General features: G+C 47.2%; 1 protein-coding gene across 1 annotated transcript in view; it reads right to left on the bottom strand.

The window, feature by feature from the left end:
- Positions 1–9,126, bottom strand: part of LOC135043692 (matrix metalloproteinase-21-like) — a 96,453-nt gene extending 87,327 nt beyond the window's left edge. Inside the window, exon 1 of the mRNA XM_063955147.1 lies at positions 9,051–9,126. The gene's annotated coding sequence lies outside the window, so the exon portion shown is untranslated. The remainder of the gene's footprint in view (positions 1–9,050) is intronic.
- Positions 9,127–13,845: the final 4,719 nt, after the last annotated feature.

Here is a 13,845-nt window from a genome sequence, read left to right on the forward strand (position 1 = left end):
CAGCGGAGCCCCAGCGTCATGCGGTGGATTTAGTAGAGGCCGGGGAGAACTTCTGCTCCTGGGAACTAGCTGTGGTTGGCAGCTTTTTCCCCTTGCCCTTACCTTTGGCAAGAAAGGAAGACCCCCGCACTCTCTTGGGTTTATGCGACCGAAAGGACTGCATCTGATAATGTGGCGTTTTCTTAGGCTGTGAGGAAACATAAGGCAAAAAAGTTGATTTACCTGCCGTAGCTGTGGAAACTAGGTCGGTGAGACCTTCCCCAAACAATTGCTCACCCTTGTCAGGTAAAACCTCCATATGCCTCTTCGAGTCGGCATCTCCCGTCCATTGTCGGGTCCATAGGGCTCGTCTAGCCGAAATCGCCATAGCGTTGGCTCTGGAACCCAGTAGGCCAACGTCTCTCTGAGCATCTCTCATATATAGGACAGCATCTTTAATATGACCCAGGGTCAATAAAATGGTTTCCTTATCCAGCGTATCTATATCAGCAGATAAGGTATCTGTCCACGCTGCTACAGCGCTACAAACCCAAGCCGACGCTATCGCCGGTCTGAGAAAGGTACCAGTATGTGTGTAAATAGACTTCAAGGTAGTCTCCTGCCTGCGATCCGCAGGATCCTTGAGGGTAGCCGTATCTTGAGATGGCAGCGCTACCTTTTTGGATAAGTGTGTCAACGCTTTGTCCACCCTCGGGGAGGACTCCCACCATATCCTGTCCTTAGTCGGGAAAGGATACGCCATAAGAATCCTTTTGGGAATCTGCAGTTTTTTGTCTGGAGATTCCCAAACCTTTACAAATAATTCGTTCAGCTCATGTGAGGGGGGAAAGGTTACCTCAGGTTTATTCTCCTTATACATGCGCACCCTCGTGTCAGGGACAGAGGGTTCATCCGTGATATGCAACACATCTTTTATTGCAATAATCATATAATGAATACTTTTAGCCAATTTTGGCTGCAACTTTGCATCATCGTAGTCGACACTGGAGTCAGAATCCGTGTCGGTATCAGTGTCTACTACTTGGGATAGTGGGCGCATTTGAGACCCAGAAGGTCCCTGCGACATAGTGAAAGGCAGGGCTAGACTCCCTGTACATTCCCTGGACTCAGCTTTGTCCAACCTTTTGTGCAATAAATTCACATTTGCATTTAAAATATTCCACATATCCAACCAGTCAGGTGTCGGCGTTGCCGACGGAGACACCACACTCATTTGCTCCACCTCCTCCCTAGAAGAGCCTTCCGCTTCAGACATGCCGACACACGCGTACCGACACCCCACACACTCAGGGAATTCTCTATCTGGAGACAGTTTCCCCACAAGGCCCTTTGGAGAGACAGAGAGAGAGTATGCCAGCACACACCCAGCGCCAATGACCCAGGGCAAAAATTACCCAGGTAGAGCTTTTATGACATATATATATATATATAACACTGCGCCAAATTATGTGCCCCCCCTTCTTTCAAACCCTCTGTCACCGTGTTCAGCAGGGGAGAGTCCGGGGAGTCAGCTTCTCAGCGGTGTGCTGTGGAGAAAATGGCGCTGGTGAGTGCTGAAGATCAAGCTCCACCCCCTCAGCGGCGGGCTTCGGTCCCGCTTGATTTCTTTTAAAAACAGGCGGGGGATCTCTAATATACAGTGCAGAGCCCATATATGTACTGATTTTGCCAGACCAGAGGTTTAAATTGCTGCCCAGGGCACCCCCCCTGCGCCCTGCACCCTTACAGTGCCTGCCGTGTGTGTGTTGTGTGGGAGCAATGGCGCACAGCGTTACCGCTGCGCGTTACCTCAATGAAGATCCAAAGTCTTCTGCCGCCTCTGAAGTCTTCTTATCTTCTCATACTCACCCGGCTTCTATCTTCCGGCTCTGTGAGGAGGACGGCGGCGCGGCTCCGGGACGAACAGCTAGGAGAGACCTGCGTTCCGACTCCCTCTGGAGCTAATGGTGTCCAGTAGCCTAAGAAGCAGAGCCTATCAGTTAAGTAGGTCTGCTTCTCTCCCCTCAGTCCCACGATGCAGGGAGCCTGTTGCCAGCAGTGCTCCCTGAAAATAAAAAACCTAACAAAAGTCTTTCCAGAGAAACTCAGTAGAGCTCCCTGTAATGCATCCAGTCTCCTCTGGGCACAGGATCTAACTGAGGTCTGGAGGAGAGGCATAGGGGGAGGAGCCAGTGCACACCCATTCTAAAGTTCTTTATAGTGCCCATGTCTCCTGCGGAGCCCGACTATCCCCATGGTCCTTACGGAGTCCCCAGCATCCTCTAGGACGTAAGAGAAATATACAAGACACACAGGTATGTTCACATGCGTGTAACTGGGAGCTGCAGAAAATGAAAATAATGCATCTGCCACAAAATCTGTAAATAAAAATGAAAAAAAAAAAGAAACCCACGAGATTTTCACAAAATAAGTCTCCAGACTCCGTGGAGGGGAAAATATCCAGTCTTGATCCTGTGGTATATATAAACCAGTTTATTTGCATCCCAGCAATAAATCTGAGATTATCGTAATCCCTGTAAATGGAGAAAGGGTATAAATCCGGAGGCTTTGGCCCCTAGTGTCTCAGTTTGTCCAGTAATGTGGTAATTATACATTTGTTTGATTGAAGATCTTTCTGTTCCACACCAGTATAGGAGTGGAGGTGACAGTCTGTGTGTTGTTCCTTGTTGAGTGTGACTAATGTTTAATCACCTTCCTGACACTGTCCTCTTCCTCTTCTCTCTTCTCATAGGGTATATTATTTACAAAGATTTGTGTTTTTGCCGTTTTTAAGGGTGTTTGATCTCGAATGGTATCGGGTGCATTTTACTGCAACTTTTTGAATCCTGATACGGTCATTCACTAAGCTGCCGACTTTTCACAATTCGTATTTTCCAATGTCGATGTGATTCGTAATGTTAGGCAGTGTTTTACGGGAGTGATGAGTAAAACACTGCCTGACAAAACACAAGGAATCCCGGCCGGATCTGTGAGATCCGTGCAGGGCTTCATTGTGTACCTTAAAAAGGTGTTTAAATTGTTTTAAAATCTGAAAAAAATTGCGTGGGGTCCCCCCTCCTAAACACAACCAGCCTCGGGCTCTTTGCGGTCAGCGGTTGAGGTTACTCGCGGTCAACTGCTGACCGCAAAGTTCCCACCATTGGATACAATGGAGCGCCTATGCACTACATTGTATCTTCAATGCGCAGCCTCAATCACACTACAGGAGCGCACAGCCAATCAGGAGAGTGCCACGACGTGGCACTCCCTGATTGGCTGAAGGGACCCTCTTTGACAGGAGTCACGGGGGGTCCCGCCAGTCGGGGAAAGGGGTCCCATGTGTAAACATGGGACCCCTTTCAGTGCGTGGTTCGGCTTTTTCGGGGTTTTTTTTTGCCAAGTACGTGGATTACAAAGAGGGCAGAAGCTACCCTGGATTATGTGAGTATAATTTTTTTCTCAGGTACCCCGTGGAGTCTACATGGAGAAGTGGACCGAGCCTCGTGTGAACATAGGTAAGTATGTATGTATGGAGGTGTGCATGTATGTAATAAAGTTTTACTGTCACTGTGTGTGTCCTGTTTTTTGTTGGGTATTTTTTTTGTATTAGTACTACAGGTACCAGCGAACCCGTTTTCCCCCTGCATACTGGTACTTGTTGTTCTCCAAGTACCAGCTTGCGGGGGAGGCTTGCTGGGACTTGTAGTACTGCTACAAAAAACAATATTCTATTTTTTTCACAAGGCTATCAGCCCCCCATCCTCCGCCCTTGGATAGGGGGGACAGCCTCGGGCTTCACCCCTGGCCCTTGGGTGGCTGGAGGGGGGGACCCCTTGATTTAAGGGGTCCCCACTCCTCCAGGGTACCCCGGCCAGGGATGACTAGTTAGTGATTTAATGCCAGGGCCGCAGGGACCAACATAAAAGTGTCCCCCGGCTGTGGCATAATCTCTCTGACTAGTGGAGCCCGGTGCTGGTTCCAAAAATACGGGGGACCCCTACGCTTTTTGTCCCCCATATTTTTGGCACCAGGACCTGGCGCAGAGCCTGGTGCTGGTTGATGAAATACGGGGGAACCCCTGTCATTTATTCCCCCATATTTTTTCAACCAGGACCGGCTCAAAGAGCCAGAGGCTGATTATGCTTAGGAGGGGGGACCCCACGCAAATTTTTTTCCAAGTTTTTACAGTAAACAGACCCTTTCTCATAGATAACCATGCACAGATCTCACTGATCCGTGCATGGTTATCCAAACTCGACTGGAAAAAGCAGGTCTATTTTTTTGCTGCTTTTTTTAACGATTCGCAAAAAAATAGACCCGCACTTGAGCCCCCTGAGACTAACACCCAAATACGAATGGTGAATTCCCGTATTGTATGAAATAACAGCCGCGTTTGACCGATGGTCTATTCATTCGTATTTCGGAACTTTGCCAATCAAACCATTACGAATAGCCCAGACACTGCAGAGTTTTGTGCTTAGTGAATTCCCGGATTGGGACTTATAAAAAAAAACACAAATCGGACAAACTAGGATTTTTAGTAAATATTGGCCATAATGTGAAAAGTCATCAAATATGGAGGTGGTATGGCTGTAGCTAGCTATGATTCCGAGAACTTGGCGAGCTTTTTCCAGGGGGACCACCTGATGCTGAAACGATGGGTTTGTTAAAGTGTGCATGTCCTGTTTATACAACATAAGGGTGGGTGGGAGGTTCCAAGGACAATTCCATCTTGAACCTCTTTTTTTCTTTGCATCATGTGCTGTTTGGGGCCTAGTTTTTTTAGGTGCCCTCCTGTCTGACACTGCAGTGCCACTCCTAGATGGGCCAGGTGTTAACGCTTTGGCTGGTGCGACCTCGTCCCCTGGCTGTGGCACTGCCCCCTGCTGGTGATGTCTGGGGCTAACAATACAGCGGAACTATACTTATTCTCCTATTATTAACACAAAGAAGCGCAGCACTGATCACACTGACACACAGAGAAGTAATACACAGATCACACTGACACACACAGAGAAGTACTACACAGGTCACACTGACACACACACAGAAGTACCGCACAAGTGACACTGACACACACAGAGAAGTAATACACAGGTCACAGTGACACACACACAGAAGTACAGCACAAGTGACACTGACACACACAGAGAAGTAATGCACAGGTCACAGTGACACACACACAGAAGTACAGCACAAGTGACACTGACACACACAGAGAGAAGCTCCGTACTGGTCACACTGACACACACACTGCTGGTAATTCCATCTACTATCCTCCTGCAGAACATTGCACTCAAATAACTGCTGGTGAATATATACTTGTGTAGGTTTATTGAAAATGAGAGCTGCAGATTATCACTACTGATTGCACTGACATACTAGTCAGCACATTGGGTGATAAGAATGATAGCATTGCTATAGGCATACGGGCGGCATCTGCTTTTATATTAGATTGCTTATGCACATGATGGGTTGCTATTGATAAATTGGAATGTTATCTCCTGAGTATAGGCATGAGGGCATGACTCTGATAAATCTCGGTTGGTTGGTTTGTTAGTTTGTTTTCTTTATACTGTTTTATTACTAGCCATTGCTGGGGGAGGGATCATTGGAGTTGGGTGTAATCGGTGTATTCATATGCTTGGTCCATTACTTAAAGAGCATCAGGAAGGCTTGGGGCATAGGCTTGTGGCCATTAATACGAAGGACATTATTCAAAGGATAACTATAAATTTAAACATAATTTCGACGTTACGCCGACGTTAAACCGAAGGTAAACAGAGGGACAACAATCAATCCACAATCTGGACCACTGAAGGACAGCTTACAAACAAATGTGAGTCCAATTCCTCTCTACACATCAAACTACTCCAGCCTGAGTAACCCATACTTATAACTTTAATCTGTGATAGGAACGCTGCAAGACCTTTCCACTTCATCCGCAACTACTCAAATTTATGTCTATAGCCTACCAAAACCATCTGAATTCTCACCTGTACCAATGTTATCTGTCTTTTTACACTATGAAAAGACATCCCCAAACTGCTCACTACAGCTCTCTCTTATGGAAACTCATTTATGTTTCTTGATGTAATGAATTGCTTGTAATTGGCATTGCATGTGTGGGGAAGTTGCACATTGAAACATAGTTTATTATTGCATGCTCTCTGGTGTTTACCTCCTTTGATCATTTGGCCATTGTGGTCAGGTGTACTATATCTTTACATTTAGTGAGGTGTAGTCGTGGTGTAGAGGGCAGAGAAAACAAACACTGAGCAACATCACCAAACAAGTAATTTCAACTTTAAACTTGTCATTCATTTTGTAATGTCTGGACATGGCTACTAATCACAGATGCACAGAGACAATTCTTAAAGCTATGTGTGCAAATGCTAGGAGCTTGGGAGACAAAATTCCAGAGCTAATTGTGATAATGACAAGGGATAACCTGGATTTTGTGGCAATTACAGAGTCATGGTGCAATGAGAATCATGACTGGGACATAGCTATACCAGGATACAATTTATTTAGGAAGGATAGAATGGGAAGAATAGGAGGAGGGGTATCAATGGTGTGAAAAAAAAGTATAAATGCTACATTAATACAAAATATTGAAGATAAAACTGAGGCCCTTTGGGTCACCACAGAAACTGGGGAGAAGGACATTATTCGCATTGGGGTGATCTATAGACCACCAGGCCAGGGGCAGGATTTGGACAGAAACCTATTGTTGGACATCGCTAAAATGGCTTTAAAGGGAGAAGTAATAATCATGGGAGACTTTAATTTACCTAATGTAAATTGGGAGGGGTCTTTTGCAAGTTCAGCTACAAGTGGCAAATTTCTACATTCCTTACAGGAAGCATCTCTCAAGCAATTGGTGAGGGAGCCCACTCGCAAAGACTCAATATTAGATTTAATTCTTACAAATGGTGATAGGATATCTGATATATATGTGGGTGAGCACCTGGGATCCAGTGATCATCAAGCAGTATGGTTTAGTATACAGACAGGATCCAACTCCTGTCACACAAAAAACAAAGGTGTTGGATTTTAGAAATGCTGACTTTGCAAAAATGGGGAGATGTTTAAGTGATTCATTGGCGGACTGGAGGAACTTGGAAGAAGTGCAGGAGAGGTGGGAAAACCTGAAAAGTGCAGTACTAAGTGCAACAGACCTTTGTATCAAAATGGTTAGGAAAAGGAAGCCAGTGTGGTTCACAAAAGAAGTATCAACTAGTGTGAAGGCAAAAAAAGATGGCTTTTAGGAAATACAAACAGACTCATAATAATAACGACAAAGAGGTGTATCTGGACAGACGGAAGGATGCTAAGAAAGTGATCAGACGTGCAAAGGCAGAAGCTGAGGAGAAAATGGCCCAGTCGGTAGATAAAGGGGTCAAAACTTTTTTAAGTATATAAGTGAAAGGAGAAAATCAAATGGAGGAATAATAAGACTTAAGACTGAGAGTGGGAATTTAGTGGAGGGAGACAAGGCAATAGCAGATCACCTAAATAATTATTTTTGCTCAGTATTTACTACAGAAGGAGAAGGGAAGGGGCCACAGTTAAATTGCATGGACATTCATAAAAATAAGGCAGATGAAACTATATTTACAGAGGAGAAGGACCTAACAGAACTTTCAAAACTAAAAGTTTATAAATCAATGGGACCAGATGGGATACACCCAAGGATACTCAACGAGCTAAAAGATGTGCTGGTTACACCTTTAACAGAATTATTTAACCAGTCACTAAATACAGGTGCTATTCCAGAGGACTGTAAAAGAGCGAATGTAGTTCCACTGTACAAAAGTGGAAGCAAGGAAGAAGCAAGTAACTACAGACCAGTAAGCCTTACATCAGTAGTAGGGAAAGTAATGGAAAAACTACTAAAGGAAACAGTTGTGAAATATCTTAAATCAAACAGCTTACAGGATCCAAAACAGCATGGATTTACTGGTGGGAGATCATGCCAAACAAATCTTATTGACTTTTTTGACTCTGTGATGAAAATAATAGATCAAGGGGGAGCTGTAGATGTAGCATATCTAGACTTTAGTAAGGCATTTGACCCTGTCCCACATCGCAGACTGCTAAATAAACTTGAAAGCATGGGGGTGGATTATAAAACAGTTAAATGGATAAGAACCTGGTTGCAGGATAGGAAACAGACAGTTGTAGTAAATGGAGTGCAATCTATGGAGGGAAATGTTGCCAGTGGAGTACCCCAGGGATCTGTACTTGGTCCAGTTCTCTTTAATATCTTTGTTGGTGACATTGCAGATGGTATTGAAGGGAAGGTATGACTTTTTGCAGATGATACAAAGATATGCAACAGGGTAGACACACCGGGTGGGGTAAAACAAATGATTGATGACCTAGGTAGGCTTGAGAAATGGTCAAGAACATGGCAACTACAGTTTAATGCTAAAAAATGCTAAATCATGCACTTGGGTCTCAAAAACCCAAAGGCTAAATATAGTATCAAGGGTACTATAATGGAAACTACTGAGGAGGAAAGGGATTTAGGAGTCACTATTTCAAGTGACTTGAAGGCAGGAAAGCAATGCAACAAAGCAATGAGAAAGGCTAGTCAGGTGCTTGGTGCATAGGGAGAGGAATTAGTAGCAGGAAAAAATAAGTGATAATAATGCCACTGTATAGGTCATTGGTACGGCCCCATCTGGAATACTGTGTCCAGTTCTGGAGACCATATCTCAAGAAGGATATAAATACATTAGATACTGTACAGAGAAGGGCAACTAAAATGGTGCATGGCCTACATCACAAAACTTACCCGGAAAGGCTAAAAGATCTTAACATGTATAGTATGGAGGAGAGAAGGGAAAGGGGGGACATGATAGAAACTTTCAAATATATCAAGAGTCCTAACAAAGTTCAGGAGGGAAACATTCTTCAAAAGGAAGAGAAGTATTAGAACTCGAGGACATACACTGAGACTGGAGGGGGGGGGGGGGGGTTCAGGGGAAATTTAAGGAGAAATTGCTTCACAGAAAGGGTAGTGGATAAGTGGAAAAGCCTCCCATCAGAGCATGGATGCCTACCCTCACTCATTCTGCAGGAGACTCCCTGAAATAGTAGCAATCTCCCTCACTCCCTGAATGATCCTTTAATCTCCCTGAAAAAAAAAGAAATCATAGATACATACATTTAAATGCTATCTTCAGCGCCATTTTCCTGCATTGGGTATAAGGCACAATGATCCCTATGGCTACATGCATTTTAAAGGTTTCTTGTGGCCACTTGCAGTATATGGAAGCTCTTGTAAAACACAATACACAAACAAAGAGTCTTTTCTTCAACAAGTAGATCTTACTAACGCTGGGGCTCATTTACATTTGGATGTAAGTAATTTTCATGACACACCTCTCCGATGTGCAGTACACGCCCGCACTGATGACACGCCTCTCAGATGTACAGTACACGCCCACACTGATGACACGCCTCTCAGATGTAGCGGCACACACCCGCACTGATAACACGCCTCTCATATGTACAGTACACGCCCGCACTGATGACACGCCTCTCATATGTACAGTACACGCCCGCACTGATAGGTGTTACTGTCACACTCTCCCTGACATGCTTTTTCAAAAGTAGGTAAGTATGCATCAGAGGTGGTAGAGGCTAAGACTGTAGAGCAATGTAACATGCATGGGATAGACATATGAATATCCTTACAAAGAAATAAGGATCAAAAAGGGTTGAGATTACCTAAAGGATAAAAAAGTGTCAGACTAGATGGGCCGAGTGGTTCTTATCTGCCGTCACATTCTATGTTTCTATGTAAAGCACCGCACAGGTCACACTGACACCCACAGAGAAGCACCGCACAGGTCACACTGACACACACAGAGAAGCACCACACAGGTCACACTGACACCCACAGAGAAGCACCGCACACACCACACTGACACACACAGAGAAGCACCGCACAGATCACACTGACACCCACAGAGAAGCACCGCACAGGTCACACTGACACACACAGAGAAGCACCACACAGGTCACACTGACACCCACAGAGAAGCACCACACACATCACACTGACACCCACAGAGAAGCACCACACAGGTCACACTGACACCCACAGAGAAGCACCACACACATCACACTGACACCCACAGAGAAGCACCACACAGGTCACACTGCCACCCACAGAGAAGCACCGCACAGGTCACACTGACACACACAGAGAAGCACCGCACAGATCACACTGACACCCACAGAGAAGCACCGCACAGGTCACACTGACACCCACAGAGAAGCACCGCACAGATCACACTGCCACCCACAGAGAAGCACCGCACAGATCACACTGACACACACAGAGAAGCACCACACAGATCACACTGCCACCCACAGAGAAGCACCGCACAGATCACACTGACACACACAGAGAAGCACCGCACAGATCACACTGACACCCACAGAGAAGCACCACACAGATCACACTGACACCCACAGAGAAGCACCACACAGGTCACACTGACACACACAGAGAAGCACCGCACAGATCACACTGACACCCACAGAGAAGCACCACACAGATCACACTGACACCCACAGAGAAGCACCACACAGGTCACACTGACACACACAGAGAAGCACCACACAGGTCACACTGACACACACAGAGAAGCACCGCACAGGTCACACTGACACACACAGAGAAGCACCGCACAGGTCACACTGACACACACAGAGAAGCACCGCACAGGTCACACTGACACCAACAGAAAAGCACCACACAGATCACACTGACACACACAGAGAAGCACCGCACAGATCACACTGACACCAACAGAGAAGCACCGCACAGATCACACTGACACACACAGAGAAGCACCGCACAGATCACACTGACACCAACAGAGAAGCACCACACACATCACACTGACACACACAGAGAAGCACCGCACAGGTCACACTGACACCAACAGAGAAGCACCGCACAGATCACACTGACACCCACAGAGAAGCACCGCACAGATCACACTGACACCCACAGAGAAGCACCGCACAGGTCACACTGACACCAACAGAGAAGCACCGCACAGATCACACTGACACCCACAGAGAAGCACCGCACAGGTCACACTGACACCAACAGAGAAGCACCGCACAGGTCACACTGACACCCACAGAGAAGCACCACACACATCACACTGACACACACAGAGAAGCACCGCACAGGTCACACTGACACCAACAGAGAAGCACCACACAGATCACACTGACACACACAGAGAAGCACCGCACAGATCACACTGACACCCACAGAGAAGCACCACACACATCACACTGACACCAACAGAGAAGCACCACACACATCACACTGACACACAGAGAAGCACCGCACAGATCACACTGACACCAACAGAGAAGCACCACACACATCACACTGACACACACAGAGAAGCACCGCACAGATCACACTGACACCAACAGAGAAGCACCACACACATCACACTGACACACACAGAGAAGCACCGCACAGGTCACACTGACACCAACAGAGAAGCACCACACACATCACACTGACACACACAGAGAAGCACCACACACATCACACTGACACCAACAGAGAAGCACCACACACATCACACTGACACACACAGAGAAGCACCGCACAGATCACACTGACACCAACAGAGAAGCACCACACACATCACACTGACACACACAGAGAAGCACCGCACAGGTCACACTGACACCAACAGAAAAGCACCACACACATCACACTGACACACACAGAGAAGCACCACACACATCACACTGACACACACAGAGAAGCACCGCACAGGTCACACTGACACCCACAGAGAAGCACCGCACAGGTCACACTGACACCCACAGAGAAGCACCACACACATCACACTGACACACACAGAGAAGCACCGCACAGGTCACACTGACACCAACAGAGAAGCACCACACACATCACACTGACACACACAGAGAAGCACCACACACATCACACTGACACACACAGAGAAGCACCACACACATCACACTGACACACACAGAGAAGCACCGCACAGGTCACACTGACACCAACAGAGAAGCACCACACACATCACACTGACACACACAGAGAAGCACCGCACACATCACACTGACACACACAGAGAAGCACCGCACAGATCACACTGACACACACAGAGAAGCACCACACACATCACACTGACACACACAGAGAAGCACCGCACAGATCACACTGACACCAACAGAGAAGCACCACACACATCACACTGACACCAACAGAGAAGCACCGCACAGGTCACACTGCCACCAACAGAGAAGCACCACACACATCACACTGACACACACAGAGAAGCACCGCACAGATCACACTGACACCAACAGAGAAGCACCACACACATCACACTGACACACACAGAGAAGCACCGCACAGGTCACACTGACACCAACAGAGAAGCACCACACACATCACACTGACACACACAGAGAAGCACCACACACATCACACTGACACCAACAGAGAAGCACCACACACATCACACTGACACACACAGAGAAGCACCGCACAGATCACACTGACACCAACAGAGAAGCACCACACACATCACACTGACACACACAGAGAAGCACCGCACAGATCACACTGACACCAACAGAGAAGCACCACACACATCACACTGACACACACAGAGAAGCACCGCACAGGTCACACTGACACCAACAGAGAAGCACCACACACATCACACTGACACACACAGAGAAGCACCACACACATCACACTGACACCAACAGAGAAGCACCACACACATCACACTGACACACACAGAGAAGCACCGCACAGATCACACTGACACCAACAGAGAAGCACCACACACATCACACTGACACACACAGAGAAGCACCGCACAGGTCACACTGACACCAACAGAAAAGCACCACACACATCACACTGACACACACAGAGAAGCACCACACACATCACACTGACACACACAGAGAAGCACCGCACAGGTCACACTGACACCCACAGAGAAGCACCGCACAGGTCACACTGACACCCACAGAGAAGCACCACACACATCACACTGACACACACAGAGAAGCACCGCACAGGTCACACTGACACCAACAGAGAAGCACCACACACATCACACTGACACACACAGAGAAGCACCACACACATCACACTGACACACACAGAGAAGCACCACACACATCACACTGACACACACAGAGAAGCACCGCACAGGTCACACTGACACCAACAGAGAAGCACCACACACATCACACTGACACACACAGAGAAGCACCGCACACATCACACTGACACACACAGAGAAGCACCGCACAGATCACACTGACACACACAGAGAAGCACCACACACATCACACTGACACACACAGAGAAGCACCGCACAGGTCACACTGACACCAACAGAGAAGCACCGCACAGGTCACACTGACACCCACAGAGAAGCACCGCACAGGTCACACTGACACCCACAGAGAAGCACCGCACAGGTCACACTGACACCAACAGAGAAGCACCACACACATCACACTGACACACACAGAGAAGCACCGCACACATCACACTGACACACACAGAGAAGCACCGCACAGATCACACTGACACCAACAGAGAAGCACCACACACATCACACTGACACACACAGAGAAGCACCGCACACATCACACTGACACACACAGAGAAGCACCGCACAGGTCACACTGACACCAACAGAGAAGCACCACACACATCACACTGACACACACACAGAAGCACCGCACACATCACACTGACACACACAGAGAAGCACCGCACAGGTCACACTGACACCAACAGAGAAGCAC

Source organism: Pseudophryne corroboree, unplaced genomic scaffold, assembly GCF_028390025.1.
Source record: "Pseudophryne corroboree isolate aPseCor3 unplaced genomic scaffold, aPseCor3.hap2 scaffold_876, whole genome shotgun sequence".
In the NCBI taxonomy this organism is placed as follows: Eukaryota; Metazoa; Chordata; class Amphibia; order Anura; family Myobatrachidae; genus Pseudophryne; species Pseudophryne corroboree.